Genomic DNA, 13,171 nt, shown 5'->3' on the forward strand with positions numbered 1-13,171 from the left:
AATCAGGGCATCTGCACTTGCCTGATATTTTCAACTTTTACTTGCAAACATCCAAAAGGGGTGGGGAAAGGTAGTGGTAGATGGAGGGCCTCATGCCTTCTGAGTGGTTGATAACAAGGCAGGGTGGGGGGATGGGAGCGTCTTAAATTCCAGGCCTACAAATGCTGAAATGGTAAGGATGTGTGTGTGGGGGGGGGGGGGGGGGATCTGTGCACTTTTCTCAAAAGAGCTGTTAAGAAGGGTTGGTCCAAACCCACTTTTGAGAGATAGAGAAACTGAGGTACAAGGGATTAGGCCCCTCAGGCAGCAAGAGGGCTGAGCTCTCCGATGCTGACTGGCAGCTATGAGCTGAGTGCCTTCCACACCTAACCTCCCCAAAGCCTCGCTGCATCTCCGTAGGGTAGGACATTGGAGCTCAGAGAGGTTAGGAAACCTGCCCCACAACACACAGCAAGTGAGCAGCTGGGCTGAGGTTTGAACCAGGGTTCTCTGAGCTCCAGAGCTGGCGCTCGGTTGGGTTTTCAGCTCTCAAGTGTACTGTCTAGGTCTAGAAAACACAAAAAGGAATCTGGCTTTGACACTCGGGGAAACAATGTTAGAGATGGGCATGCTCACAGACGACAAGCTGCCCACTCAGCCACCCTCAATCAAATTTAAATTCAAATCAAAATTAATTACCCCTCTAAACAGCAGAAGGGGGCAGGGACCTGGTAGCCATGTGACTCAAGTCGGAAGACTCCCAAGAGTGGACGATCCCGCAACAGCAGGCCGGGGACGGGAACCTACCTGGCTGGCCCTTATCCCACTCTGCTCAGGTCCAGATGTTTTCAAGGAGGGGGTTGGGGCTGGGTGGGGAAGGCTCAAGTCAGCTCGGGAAACCCACAGAGACCTCATTCAGCGACCCCGCCCCCCTGAGAATCGAGGCGTGGCTACGAGTTGAACAAAACAACACCCAAAACAGGGGTGCCCCCCTCCCCCAGCTGGCTCTGCGCAGAGACAGTGGCTGCCCAACACCAGCCTCCAGGACAAGCGGCAGAAGGCCTGAGGTTTTAGGGGATTCCTGGAATCGTGGTTGGGGGGGCTGAAGGAAGGAACCTGCAGCCCTCTCCGGGCTGGGTTGGCTGTCTTCCTCAGGACACCCCTCCTGGTTGGCTCTCAAAGACCCACAGATCCAAGAAAGGACGCACAAGAAAGTTCACAGGGTTAACACACCGTGCAAACATTCTTGGAACACAGGGAACCATAGGGTAGAAAAGAGGAAGCAAAAAGGTGGCTCACTCCACAGTCCCGTCCCCTAGGCCATCCCTCAGGCTCCCAGATCCTCGGGGACCTCTGAAAGCCCCGGGGGGGGGGGGCTCTCACGCGGACTCGGGGGCCCTAACTCTTACCTCTACGCGCTGCCCGGGCCGCTGAGCGCTGCCATCCCAAAGGCGCCCGCGCCCGAGCGGCCCAGGGCCAGGGTCACGAGGCGGGGGGTGGCGGGGTCGTGGGGCGCCAGGAAAGTTTCCGTGGCGCGGGCCAGGCGGGCCAGAGCGCGCGGGCCAAGCAGGCGGCGGCCGGGCAGGAGCGCGCTCCGGCCGGCTCCGCGCCTCCGCCTGCACCGCGGCGCTCGGGCTCCCGGGCTGCCCCGGCCACCGGCCGGCCCAGCCCCGCCAATAGCAGCCCGGGCCGCCCGCGGCTCCGCCCGCCCCGCCGGGACCCGGCGCGGGCGGGGCGGGGCGGGGCGGGGCGGGGGCGCACCTGTTTGACCAATCGACCGCTCCGCGGCCCCCGACCCCCGCGGGACTGGGCAGGGGACCCCTCAGCGCCCCGCACGCGCCAGCCCCGGCCGGGGGTCCAGGCCTGCAGCACGACCACTTCCCTGCCCCTTCTCCGACGAGCCCCGGCCACAGCGCACCCCCGGCGCCCCCGGCCCGGGCCTGGCGGGTCGCGCCAGCGGCTGTCTCCACCGCCCCGCCGAGGCCCCGCGCGCTGCGGAGCTTCCTCTGCTCCGGGTTCGGTTCCAAGACAAAACCTCAGCTTTAGCCTGCAGCCTCCGGGGGTGCGCGAGCTGGGGACCCCCACTCTGCTTTGCTCACCGCCTTCCACTCCGCGCGCTCCTCTCCCGCAGGGCTTCGGCGCGTGCCCGGCCCCTTAAACTTTGCTTTGCGCCGGGGCTCGATTTCCGAGCGCGGGGCTCGAGGGCTGATGAGGCGGGGTCCAGCGCCTCGGGAGAGGCTGGGGAGGGGCAGCCCCAGGGCAGGCCCCCCGAGCTCCGCCACCCGCATAAACTCCCGAGGACCCCAGCTGGACTCGGGGAAAGTTCTCGGGAATGTTCGCAACCCGCTCTGGGAGCCACCAAGAAACAGGAACACTTTGGTGAGTTTATTGTCCCACTTTCCAGATGGCAAAACCGAGACCAAAGAGAGCCCGAAGTTTCTGGGCCCGTGGTGGCGAGGCTGCAACTTTTGCGAATTAAAGGTGAGTTGGCACAGCGCGCCTGGCTCCCCCCATGCCGCCCTCCGGCCCTGGGCGCAAGCCTGGGCTCTCCGCGCCGCCCCAGCCCCAGCCCGGGAGGAGGGAGGAGGGAGAAGCCCAGCCCGCGCCGGGCCGCCGGCCTTACCTGGGCTGCGCGCCGCGTCCTCGCAGAGCGCGCCGGCCGGAGGCCCGAGCAGGGGCAGCGAGGCCCAGGCCAGCGCTCGCGCGGCCGCGCCGCCGGCTCCCATCCCGGACGGCCTGGCCCGCGCCCGGGCCCGCCGACCTTCCACCCTCCGCGGCACCTGCAGGGGCAGCGCGGGGCCGGCGGCCGGGGCCTCCGGGGCGCGCCCTGGGCCGGGCCCGGGTGGGGGCGCGCGGGGCTCCGGGGCGCGTGGACTGGGGCGCGCGGCCTCCCGCGGTCGCGGCGCGGGTCCCGGCGGGCGCAGGGCGCGCAGGGCAGGGCGCTATTTTTAGCGAGAGCTGCTCTCCCAGTTGGACAGACAGAACCAGTTAATTCCGCGGCTCGGGAAGGGCCTGCACGGGAGCTCCCGGGACCGACAGCCGCGGCTCTGCTGAAAGCTGATCCTTCGCATTCCTGCCTCGCGAGGCGGGAGGGCGGGCGGACGCTTCTAATTCCTGGGGGAAGCTGGCGTCCTCCCTGAAGGCAGCGCCTGGGCCCCAAGTGCACGCCCCAAATGGGGCTCTTTCAGTGGACTCTGAAAGCCCGCCAGATTTCCTCGGGCTGACACCCGGCCGCTGGCAACTTCCAGAAAGATGCCCAAGCGAGGCCCCGCCCGCCCTACCGGGCTCCAGGACTGGAAAGAGGCTCTCCTTGTCTCTGCTGGCCCCAGCCCCACCAAAGCTGGCACACATCACTCAGGAGCTACTTGTTGAGTGAGGAAGAGCGTGTGCAAGTCCACACCAAGTGAACTGGAGGGGGAGAGTCTTCAAAACCCGGGCCACATGGGATGGATGGACAGCGTGGCCACCAACACTTGATCCACTTTCTGACTATGTGGCCTTGGCAAGTCATCTCATTTTGTGCCTTAGTTTCCTCCTCGGTGCAAGGGATTCTTAGGTGCCTAAGAGAATGTGAAACAGCTTTTGCTAAGCAAAGCATGACCTGGATGCTCATGTAATGAGTGATGAGAGAGATGCTAAGAATGAGAGGCATGGATCTGCTTTCAGGAAGCCCCTAGGTCTTCTAATTCAAGAGAGAAAGTGCTAATGGCCTCAAAGGTAAACTAGACCATGTGATCCTAGCCCAAGGGGAGAGAAATAGGCCAATGGACTTGAATAGAGGCGGCAAAAATAGACCCACATCTATGGAAACTTGATATGTGGTAGAGGCAGTGCTTCAGATCACTGGGGAAAGCGTGGACTTTTCTATAAATGGTGCTTTTACAGAGGAGTGGATGACCACACTAGGGAAAAAAATAAGATGCAATCCCTACCTCACACCATGTATTAAAAAATCAATCGCAGGTGGATTAAAGACTTAAACACAAAAACCTTGTAATGGAAAAAGTTTCTTAAAGGCCCCCAAAGCACAAGCCATCAAGAGAAAAGATCGATACATCTCATTAAAGCATAAAGCTCCCCCTTATCAAAAGAAGATATTTGCAGCACAATATCCAAAATACATAAAGATCTTCCTCAAATCAGTTGTCAGAAGACAAGAGGAAGTTGAGCAAAAGGTATGAGCAAGTAATTGGAAGAAGGAAAAAACAAGGATGGCCAATACACATTTGAAAAGATGTTCTGTCTCACTAATAATCAGTTTGCAAAACCAAACTCCAGGAAAGTGCCATTACACACCTGTCAGACTGGCAAAAAGCAAAGACAGCAGGGAGCGTTGGTACAGATGCAGGGTCAGAGAGCACTCACTCCCGCTGGTGGAGGGGGAATGGAGAGGGCCACTCTGGCTAGCAATTTGACAGCATCTACAAATGTTGATGATGTGCCCACCCCAGTGACCCAGAGACTTCTGGGAAAAACCCAGAGAACCTGTTGTTCAATTCAACTGTGTCCGTTGTAATAAAGAATCTGAGATAGGCCTCGCGGGTGGTGCAGCGTGTTGAGCGCAGTGCTGTGAAGCTGTCCATAGCCTCTGGAGCGCGGATTCGATTCCTGGCCAGCCAGGAACATACCCACATGGTGTGGCAGACCTCTCCTGCCTCGCCGGCTGCTACCCTCAGCAGTGTCTTCCATCCATCTGCCTGTTCTGCTCCCCACTCTGTCTCTGGTGAATCCTCTCACCCTCCCGTGCCTCTGGCCTGTACCCCAGTTCTTGTATAAATAAAAATAAAATCTTAAAAAAAAAAAATCTGAGACAGTCCCCATGCCCCCCAGCAGGGAAATGCTCCACCTGGAGTTCCTGATGACTCTTCAGCAGGAGGATGGGGAGTTGCAGAAGATCAAATTGGATGACAACATTAACATAGATTTTTAAAACATGCAAAGTCAAATGATATCATATGTTGCTAGCAATGCACAGATGGGGTAAAAGTATAAAGAAATTCAGAAGAATGAGAAATACACCATTCAGCAAAGTTTTTACTTCTGGGAGTAAGATGAAGATGTGATGGCGAGTGGACATGGGTTTTATTTCTTGACCTGGCTGGTAGGTATCCAGGTGTTATTTTTTAACTATTTCTAACTTTCTTTTGAAGGTACAGAGCAAGCATGGAGGCTTAAGTCCTGCTCTCAACTTTGTTTCCTTATTTTAATAATGTGGTCATTGTGTCTATGAAAAGTTCAGCACAAAGCCTGGCTCAGGCTGAGGAGCTCAGTGAACCTTAAGGCTGTGTATAACCCGGTCCCAGTCTCCACAAATGGTTCACCAACTCAGAATGCCACCAGGCAGCCAGGTGTCGCCAGCTCCCCGTCCTCTGTTCCACCTTCATGCCTTTGCACAAACTGTTTGCTCTTCCTAGAATTCCTGTTCTTCCTCTTTCTGCTGGGCCAAGGTCTTTTTCTCCTACAAGGACCCAGCACAGGCCCTTCAGCCCATCAGAAACCTGAGAGGTATTCAGCCACCCAGGTTTGTGATGTTGCACCTGCATAAGTGTATGTCTCCTCCCTGCGTAGACTGAGTGACCCTGGGAAGCTTATCTGGGAAGCTTATCTGAACCACTATTGCAGCCTCACCACCTGCATAAAGCCTGACCTCAGGGAGGTTTGTTGAATGAATAACAGAAGTGAGAGGATTTGAATACTCAGAAACCAAAAGGGGATATGCCAAGCTCTCAGAAGGCCAGCAATCCCATTCTCAGGGCGGCTGCTGGTCTTCCTGGACCTCTTGGGAGGCCATGTGACCTTTTGGGATCACATTTAAGTTGAGCTACTTGCCAGGTTTGTGGCCTAAGGCAGCTACCCTGGCCTCTAGGCCTCAGTTTGTGTGTTTGCACAAAGGCTTATTGCAAAGGGTTCTTGTTAGGACATAATAGAGGCAAAAATACATGGCCACGTTCTTGGTGCAGGTGGCAATTATAGGGCTATTGGCCAAGAGGAAGGTGTGTGCAGGCGAGGGTGGAAGGGAGCTAGTTGGGTTATTATGAAAGTGGGAGGCTGATTTTAAAATGCCAGGGGTGTTCTCCAGTTCTGAGAGCAAGCATGCACTCGGAGGCTGGTGCTCCCAGAACATGGGAGAGGCAGAATGTGCTCGAGCCGGCGCTCCTGGTGCTCCTTCCTCCTGCCTCTTGTCCTACCCTGGGTGGGTGCTGCGCAGCATTTCAGAACCAGGGCCCACCTCCCTGTCTCCCCATGTCTGCTCCAGCCCCCGCCAATCTGTCCTTGTACATAGCCCAGGGATCCCAATCTGGACCCCTCTTTTCCTTGCCAGCTTCCATCTGTAGGGGCGACAGAGCCTACAACACCTTCCGCAGGGACATGTCTGAGGCGATTAACCAAATGCATCGTCTGCAGTCTATATGCAAAATCCACATATGTCCACTTGTCGGGCGCTTCGATCAAGGCAGCATGCAGGCTCATAACAAGCTTATGGTGCCGACTCTAGAAGATGAATTGGCAGGGGTTGCATGTTTTACAAGCACACAAACAGGCTCTGTGGTCATTGAAAAAGAACAATGCTGTGCACTTCATGGTTGGGACTAGACTTCCTGAGCTAATGATGTGATCTTCTTTGAGCCAGATTGCCCTAGACAATGCGGTATTATCCTAGTGACATGGCCATTAGCCACTGTTGGCATTTTGCTTCATGCAAATGGCCCTAGAAGACAAGAATCCTGCCCTGCTGAAGGTCTGCCATCTCAGTGGCTCTCAGGAAGGTCACCGAAAGCTCCTTGCTGGTAACGCCATAAGAGACCTTTCCTTCTTCATCTCACCTGACCTGGAAAGTGATCCCTTCTTTCTCACCATCCTCCCCGAGTTTTTTTTTTTTTTTTTCTGATTACTTCCTCTCCTTGGTTACCTCATTGAACACTACTGGGCTACAAAAGTTGGATTTAGACATTGTCTGTGTCCCCTGTATCCTTCTAGATTCTTCTACAGGGAACTCTGACTGCATCCAGGTTCTTGGCTTGAACCATTGTCTTTATGCGGTGATCCCAGCTCCAACTGTTCCAGAAATGCGTATTTCCAGGCCAGCCCAGCCACTGGCTGTGGTCTCTTGCCTGAATTTTAGTAAGAACCAAGCTGGGGTCCCCTGCTGCCACAAGGGGTTAAGACTCAGCCTATGAGGCTATCCACAGCCACTGCAGATGAGTTCGATCCCCAGCCAGGGAGCTACCCACACAGCACAGCAGACCTCTCCTGACTCACCACTGCTCCCCTCAGCAGTGTATTTCAGTCAGTCTGTCTGTTCTGTTCCCCACTCTGTCTCTGGTGAATCTTCTCACACACACACACACACCCCCCGCACCTCTGGCCTGTACCCCAGTTCTTGTATGCGTAAGTAAATAAATTAAAAAAAGAACTGAGCTGGTTCTCTGTATCCACCCTGTTGGTCCTTGCCAATGGGTTCTCTTCACTAGGAGTCCACAACATAGACCCAGTCACCCCATCCTTACCTCTGACTGAAAGTTCTTGGTGGCTTTTTGTTGCCTTATCATGGCCTCCCATACCCTGGGTGCTGTGGCCTCTTCTCATCTACCCAGATTCGATTCACTTTGCCACCTTCCTTCCTTTTCTGCGCCAGCACCCAGGGCTTCAATCTGCAAAGCTCCTTCCCCTTACCCAGGCTTCCAAGCACCAGTTTATCCGCCCCTTCTTGGCCAAGTTAATGTCTTTCCATGGCAACTTAGGTGGCACCTCCTCAAGAAGCCTTCCCGGCCTTGCACACTAATACCCGTGACCACAAGTCACTTTTCTTCTTTGGTGACACACAGTGGGATGCTGGATGAATATGTTGCCCCCCCTCGCCCCGCTGCCAGCACTGGGAGTCCCTGAGCACAGGGATCATGCCTGGTTTTGTTCACCACTGCAGAGACCTCAGCACATAGTAGGTGTTCAGTGAACATTTGTTGAATGAATGAGTGAACTTGAGTCCACTTGCCACTCCAGTGCCGGGCTTTTTATCATGTTGGACTGTTGGTTGCCTGAAATGCCCACATCTCTGCACATTTACAAATATGCCAGGTGCTTCGTGTGTTCTCTCACTTAATTCTCACAAATACCTGTAAGGGGGTTCTATTCCTTTATCAATTTCCAATTGACAGATGAGGAAATTGATGTTTGGAGAGTTTAAGCAATTCATAGATCACCCCATAGCTTGTCAATGGCAGAGTCTATCCTCAAACCCATCCCAAATCCTGGGCCCTAAAACCTCTGTGCCACAGCCCTGTGTTCATCACGTACATGATGTTTGATAGCCATGCAAAGCAGCCAGTCACAGTACGTGCACGTAATGCCCTCCATCGGTCCTTGGACACTGCGCCTTGAAGTGAAGCATATAGAATGAAGGCAGAGCCGCCAGGAATGTTCTGCTCAGCGTCATTCACATTATATAGAAATCACATTATTTGAGGTCCTGCTGTACTTAATCTCTTATTGGGGCAGGGGGCCCTCACTAGATGGTGGAGGTGAAATTCAAAACCACTTCCACTGAAGCTTCCTGTAGGATGAGAGCGCAGGCCCTTGGGATCCCGGGAGCACGATGACACGCTGGAGGGAGCAGAGCGAAGCCCCCATCCAGTGTGCATGCAGGGAAGTGAGGGCCACAGAGAAGAGAGGGCAAAGGGTAGAAATGTGCAGACCTGCTCCAGCCCCGGGGGTTTGTGAGAGCACACCCAGAGAGAACGCAACTGGGTCAGACTCCTCCAGCGCATGAAGAAAGTGGATTTAAAAGGCACAGACTGGACATTAGCCAGAGCATGATCAGTGGAGAGGGGTGCTGGACACTGAGATGTGCACCCAGCTCCCCTTTAAAGAGGACGGACTCACTCCCCCAGGTGTGGAAAGGCTCTGCACCCTCTTTGGGGGTGTCCTCTGCTAAGAGAGCCACCAAACTCGAAGTGACAGCCCCTTCTGGGTTAGCCTCCATCAAGTGACAGATCAACCCAGGGGCCTACAGACCAGTCCGAGGACACTACTCCAGGGAGTCCACCCCAGTCAGGGTGGCTGAGCCGTCCCCAAGACTGCAGCGCAGCAGCTCTTGCCCTGTGCCAGCTCTCTGCCTGGCCCGCTGCAGCATGGAGGCCTCAGCAGTCTCTGCTAGAACTCCTGCAGGCCAACATGTCTACGAACCTACTTCCTGGGGACCCCAGCCTGGGTCAGGGATGACAGGAAGCACTGTGTGCCCAGACTGGGGGGAATGACCCTGGAGAGGTGCCCTTAAAGTCATCAGGTGAGCCATCCAAGGGGGAACAGGCCAGTCCCAGGATGGCTAGAGAGCGACTATCCTGAGCCAGAAGCAGAAGTTGGAGGCAATTTGTAGTGGGGATGGTGTCAGGACATGGAGGAAGTCACAGTCTTAACTTTCAATTTTCTTTTTTTTTTAAAAGATTTATTTATTTATGCACACAAGAGCTGGGGTACAGGGCAGAGATTCGAGGGGTGAGAGGATCTACCAGAGACAGAGCGGGGAACAGAACAGGCAGACTGACCGAAACACACTGCTGAGGGGAGCAGCGGGCGAGACAGGAGAGGTCTGCCTCACCACGTGGGTTGCTCCCTGGCCGGCCAGGGATCGAACTCGTGCTGCAGAGGCTGTGGATTGCCCCGCAGTGCGGTGCTTAACCCCTTGCGCCACCAGGGAGGCCCAACTTTCAATTTTCTTATGAAGTCAGCAGGAAGTTGGCTACTAAGAGGAGTGATAGATTTTAGAATACTTGCATAAAAAGTAATGAACACAGTGAGTGAGAGATAAATGTTGCCATAGCATTAGACAGGAGGGCAGAGCTTCAGTGGGTGAACAGGACTTTGCCAGGCCGTGTGCCCAGAGAGGGAAGTCATACCAGGCAAGAGAAACTGCTAGTGCCCAGAGCTGAGCTGGGATGATGGGGTTCAGGGGGCTAAAGGGTAAGATAGCCAGGTGAAATGCAAGAGGCCCACTTAAATGAATGTCATATAAACAAGGAGAAGTTTTTTTTGTATACATATATTTGATGCAATATTTGGGACATACTTATACTAAAATTTATATGTTATTTAACTCACCACCTTCTGACCTGCTCCCCGCCAACAGCCCCCAGTGGGTCCCCCCCACAGTGTGGCCCAAGTACATCTCGTTCTTCTCTTGCTCAAACACCTACAGTGGCTCCCCATTACCCAAAAGCTCAGTAGGTCGTTGGAGTCCCTCTATTGTCTCATCTTCAGTCGCCCCCAACCCTCATCCTCTCACCCTTTCATCTCCTGCCTCTGGGCTATTTGCTCTGTCATTTCTTTTATCTACAACTGACCCCACCCCATGTCCTCTCTTCCAGGAAGTCTTCCAGATTTCTCTGGGTGGACAGAAGCCCTCATCGCCACTGATTAATAGCAGCAGCACCTTCAACAAGTCCTCTCACATCTCTGAGTCTGTTTCCTTGTCTCTAAGATGGCAACAGCGTTCTTGAAGGTTGGCATTCCCTCTACCTGAGCCCAGGTCAGTCCTGGCACCCAGTGAGCACAAAAGCAAGTTTGCTGAATTGAACTAACACAAAGGTCCTGAGACTTAACAGTTGCACTTGCTTCTGGGAATTACCAACAGTGGAACTTAGACAAATTCAATTCCCTCTATTGTGATGAGCTGAAAAAAAGCCACTGCAATTCTGATTTCATAACAGGTTTCTCTCCCAATTGACAAGGGGCCAAACCAGCTCCCCGGAAAGCACCCATTTTAGAACAAGCATGGCGCCCAGCTCCCTAGCTCGAGGCAGGTAATATCTACCTTGCACATTTTTGTCTTTGAGCCCTCCCAATCCCAGACCACAAAAGGTGATTTCTTATAACCATTAGCATAATTACCCAACTGCAAGGCGGTGGAGAAGCGATTAGGTGAGCCTGTGATTTTTGCAGTTATTTGTCTCAAGTAAGTCACCTGAAGTTCATCTGCCATCAGGATTCATGGCTGCATTCTATAATCGCAGGGAATTATTTTGCTAATAACAGAGGTACCTTGATCTAATTTACTTTTAATGCCAAGAGCTGCCCTCCCAGAATAATCAGCTCCAGGGCAATTCCAATTTCCAGGTTTGTTACACGTTCTGGAGAGAAGATTCAATTCAAGGAGGCTGAAGTTACTTCTTTATCACCCAAAGTCATCTAGGGGCGAAATGCAATCCTACCTCTACTTGTTTGCAGAAAAATACTGGGAGAGGCCCAAAAGTAGGGAGCCAGGGGCTCCCAGCCAAAAAGAATGACAGGGAGACACCACTGCTGGGTGGGTATCCCCTGGAAGAGCCCTCATTTTCATGCCTCCATTCATCATCTCATTCACCTTCTATTCCATTTCTGGGGTCTCGCCCCCACAAGACCTAGCCTCCACTGTTAATTTGACTACGTCTGATCATAATAATGTGGGTAGCCCCATCCAGGTGCTGTCTGGAGATGAACTCATAACCTCCCATGAGGCGGGCGGGTGCTGCTGTGAATCCATTTCACAGATGGGGAAGCTGAGACAGGCAAGAGACTTGGCTCAAGTCACTTAGCCAGGAAGGGGCCCTGGTGGGGTTGGAACCATGAACTTCCTCAAGTTCATCTGCAGAGCAGGATCCTGAGCCACCAGGAACTGTGCAGCCCCCTCACAACCACTCTGGGTGGGGGGTGTGGCTTGCCCTGTGGTACAGAAGAAACATCTGAATTTCAATAGGGATTCATTTGGCCAAGGTCTGTGAGTCCTTGGAGGAGCTGGGTTTGGACCCTGAGGCCCGCCGGATGCCCAAGGGCCACCTTGGTGAAGCAGGAAGTGCTCCCAGCTGCCCCGGCAGCAGACCGGGCTAATGTCATTTCACCAAGGGCACCGTGACCCCCCCCTGCTCTTCCCTTCCTGCTCTGGGGCAGCTCCTCTTCCCCAGCCCCCACCCTCGGCCCAGAAACCAAGTGTCCTTTGTTGTCATGCCATGTTGCCAAACAGAACCTACTTTCAGAGGCCTGTCCGTTCACTCGGATGCCTGTGCGTTCAGCCCAGGGCTGTGGTTGGGCAGGAAGGGCCAGAGGTTCACAGGGCCCTGCACGCCTTTCCTCTCTGCGCCTGGCCGGCCCATCTGCCGGGAGGGAGTGGGTTCGAGCCCCACACTTTTAAAATGACTGAGTCACAGAACCCTCGTTTCAAATGAAACATTTCAGGCGAGCCCCACGCTTACATGGATGAAAATAAGCCATTCCTGGCAGAGCTGTGTTGGGGAAGGTGAGTGTGTGTGTGTGTGTGTGTGTGTGTTGGGGGTGTGTATCTCCTATTTGGCAATTTCTGGGCATCCCCATGAGGCCCCCACACAGTTGGAAAGCCACTAGTCTGTCAGTGTGTTGACTGTTGTCGTTAGAGCCAAGAAGTCTGGGTTCCACCCATGGCTGGGGATGTGGGAAGTGCTGTGTGAGCAGCTCAGTGCCCCCCCACCCTCGAACCCTCATCCACCCCCCCGAAAACTGTCTTGCCTTGTTGGTGGCACCAAGCGCCAAATCCGAGCGGGGCCTGTGTACAAGGCCAGGCTGTGCCCAACACGTGCTCCAGCGCCAAGAGCCATCCAGAGTCTGGCCTCAGAGGAGGGACACCTGCCTCCCACGCAGGCCTGGGGCGTCGTCCTGGCACGTTCTCAGCGGCCAGACGGACAGGCTGTTTTCTCTGTCTCTCCCTTTTTTTTTTATTTTTAAGATTTATTCATTTATGCATACAAGAGCTGGGGTACAGGCCAGAGATGCAGGGGGTGAGAGGATTCACCAGAGACAGAGTGAGAAACAGAACAGGCAGATTGACCAAAGTACACTGCTGAGGGGAGCAGCGGGCGAGACAGAAGAGGTCTGCCTCACCATGTGGGTCGCTCCCTGGCCGGCCGGGGATTGAACTTGTACTGTAGAGGCTGCGGATCACTTTACAGTGTGTTGCTCAACCCCTTGTGCCACCAGGGAGGCCCTGTCCGCTCCCTTTTCTAAAAGGATGTTTTTATGTCTCCTTAGCACACACTCACGGGTCATCAGCTTGCCGGCCTGAGGCTGCAGGAAATGGAGGTGCGTGCTGTCTCAAGGATGGGGACACCTGCCCGCAGCCATGGGGGCAGCTCAGTGCCCCTCCAGCCCCCTGAACTCCTGCATGCAGGAGTGACTGGTACCACCCAATGCC

The 13,171-nt window shown here is 54.6% G+C and overlaps 1 protein-coding gene across 1 annotated transcript in view; it reads right to left on the reverse strand.

The window, feature by feature from the left end:
- Positions 1–13,171, reverse strand: part of DAB2IP (DAB2 interacting protein) — a gene marked incomplete at its 5' end in the record, with an annotated part of 172,206 nt that overhangs the window by 149,100 nt on the left and 9,935 nt on the right. The gene's annotated exons all lie outside the window — the stretch shown is intronic.

The sequence above is a fragment of the Talpa europaea genome, assembly GCF_964194135.1.
Source record: "Talpa europaea genome assembly, chromosome: 7".
Classification (NCBI taxonomy): Eukaryota; Metazoa; Chordata; class Mammalia; order Eulipotyphla; family Talpidae; genus Talpa; species Talpa europaea.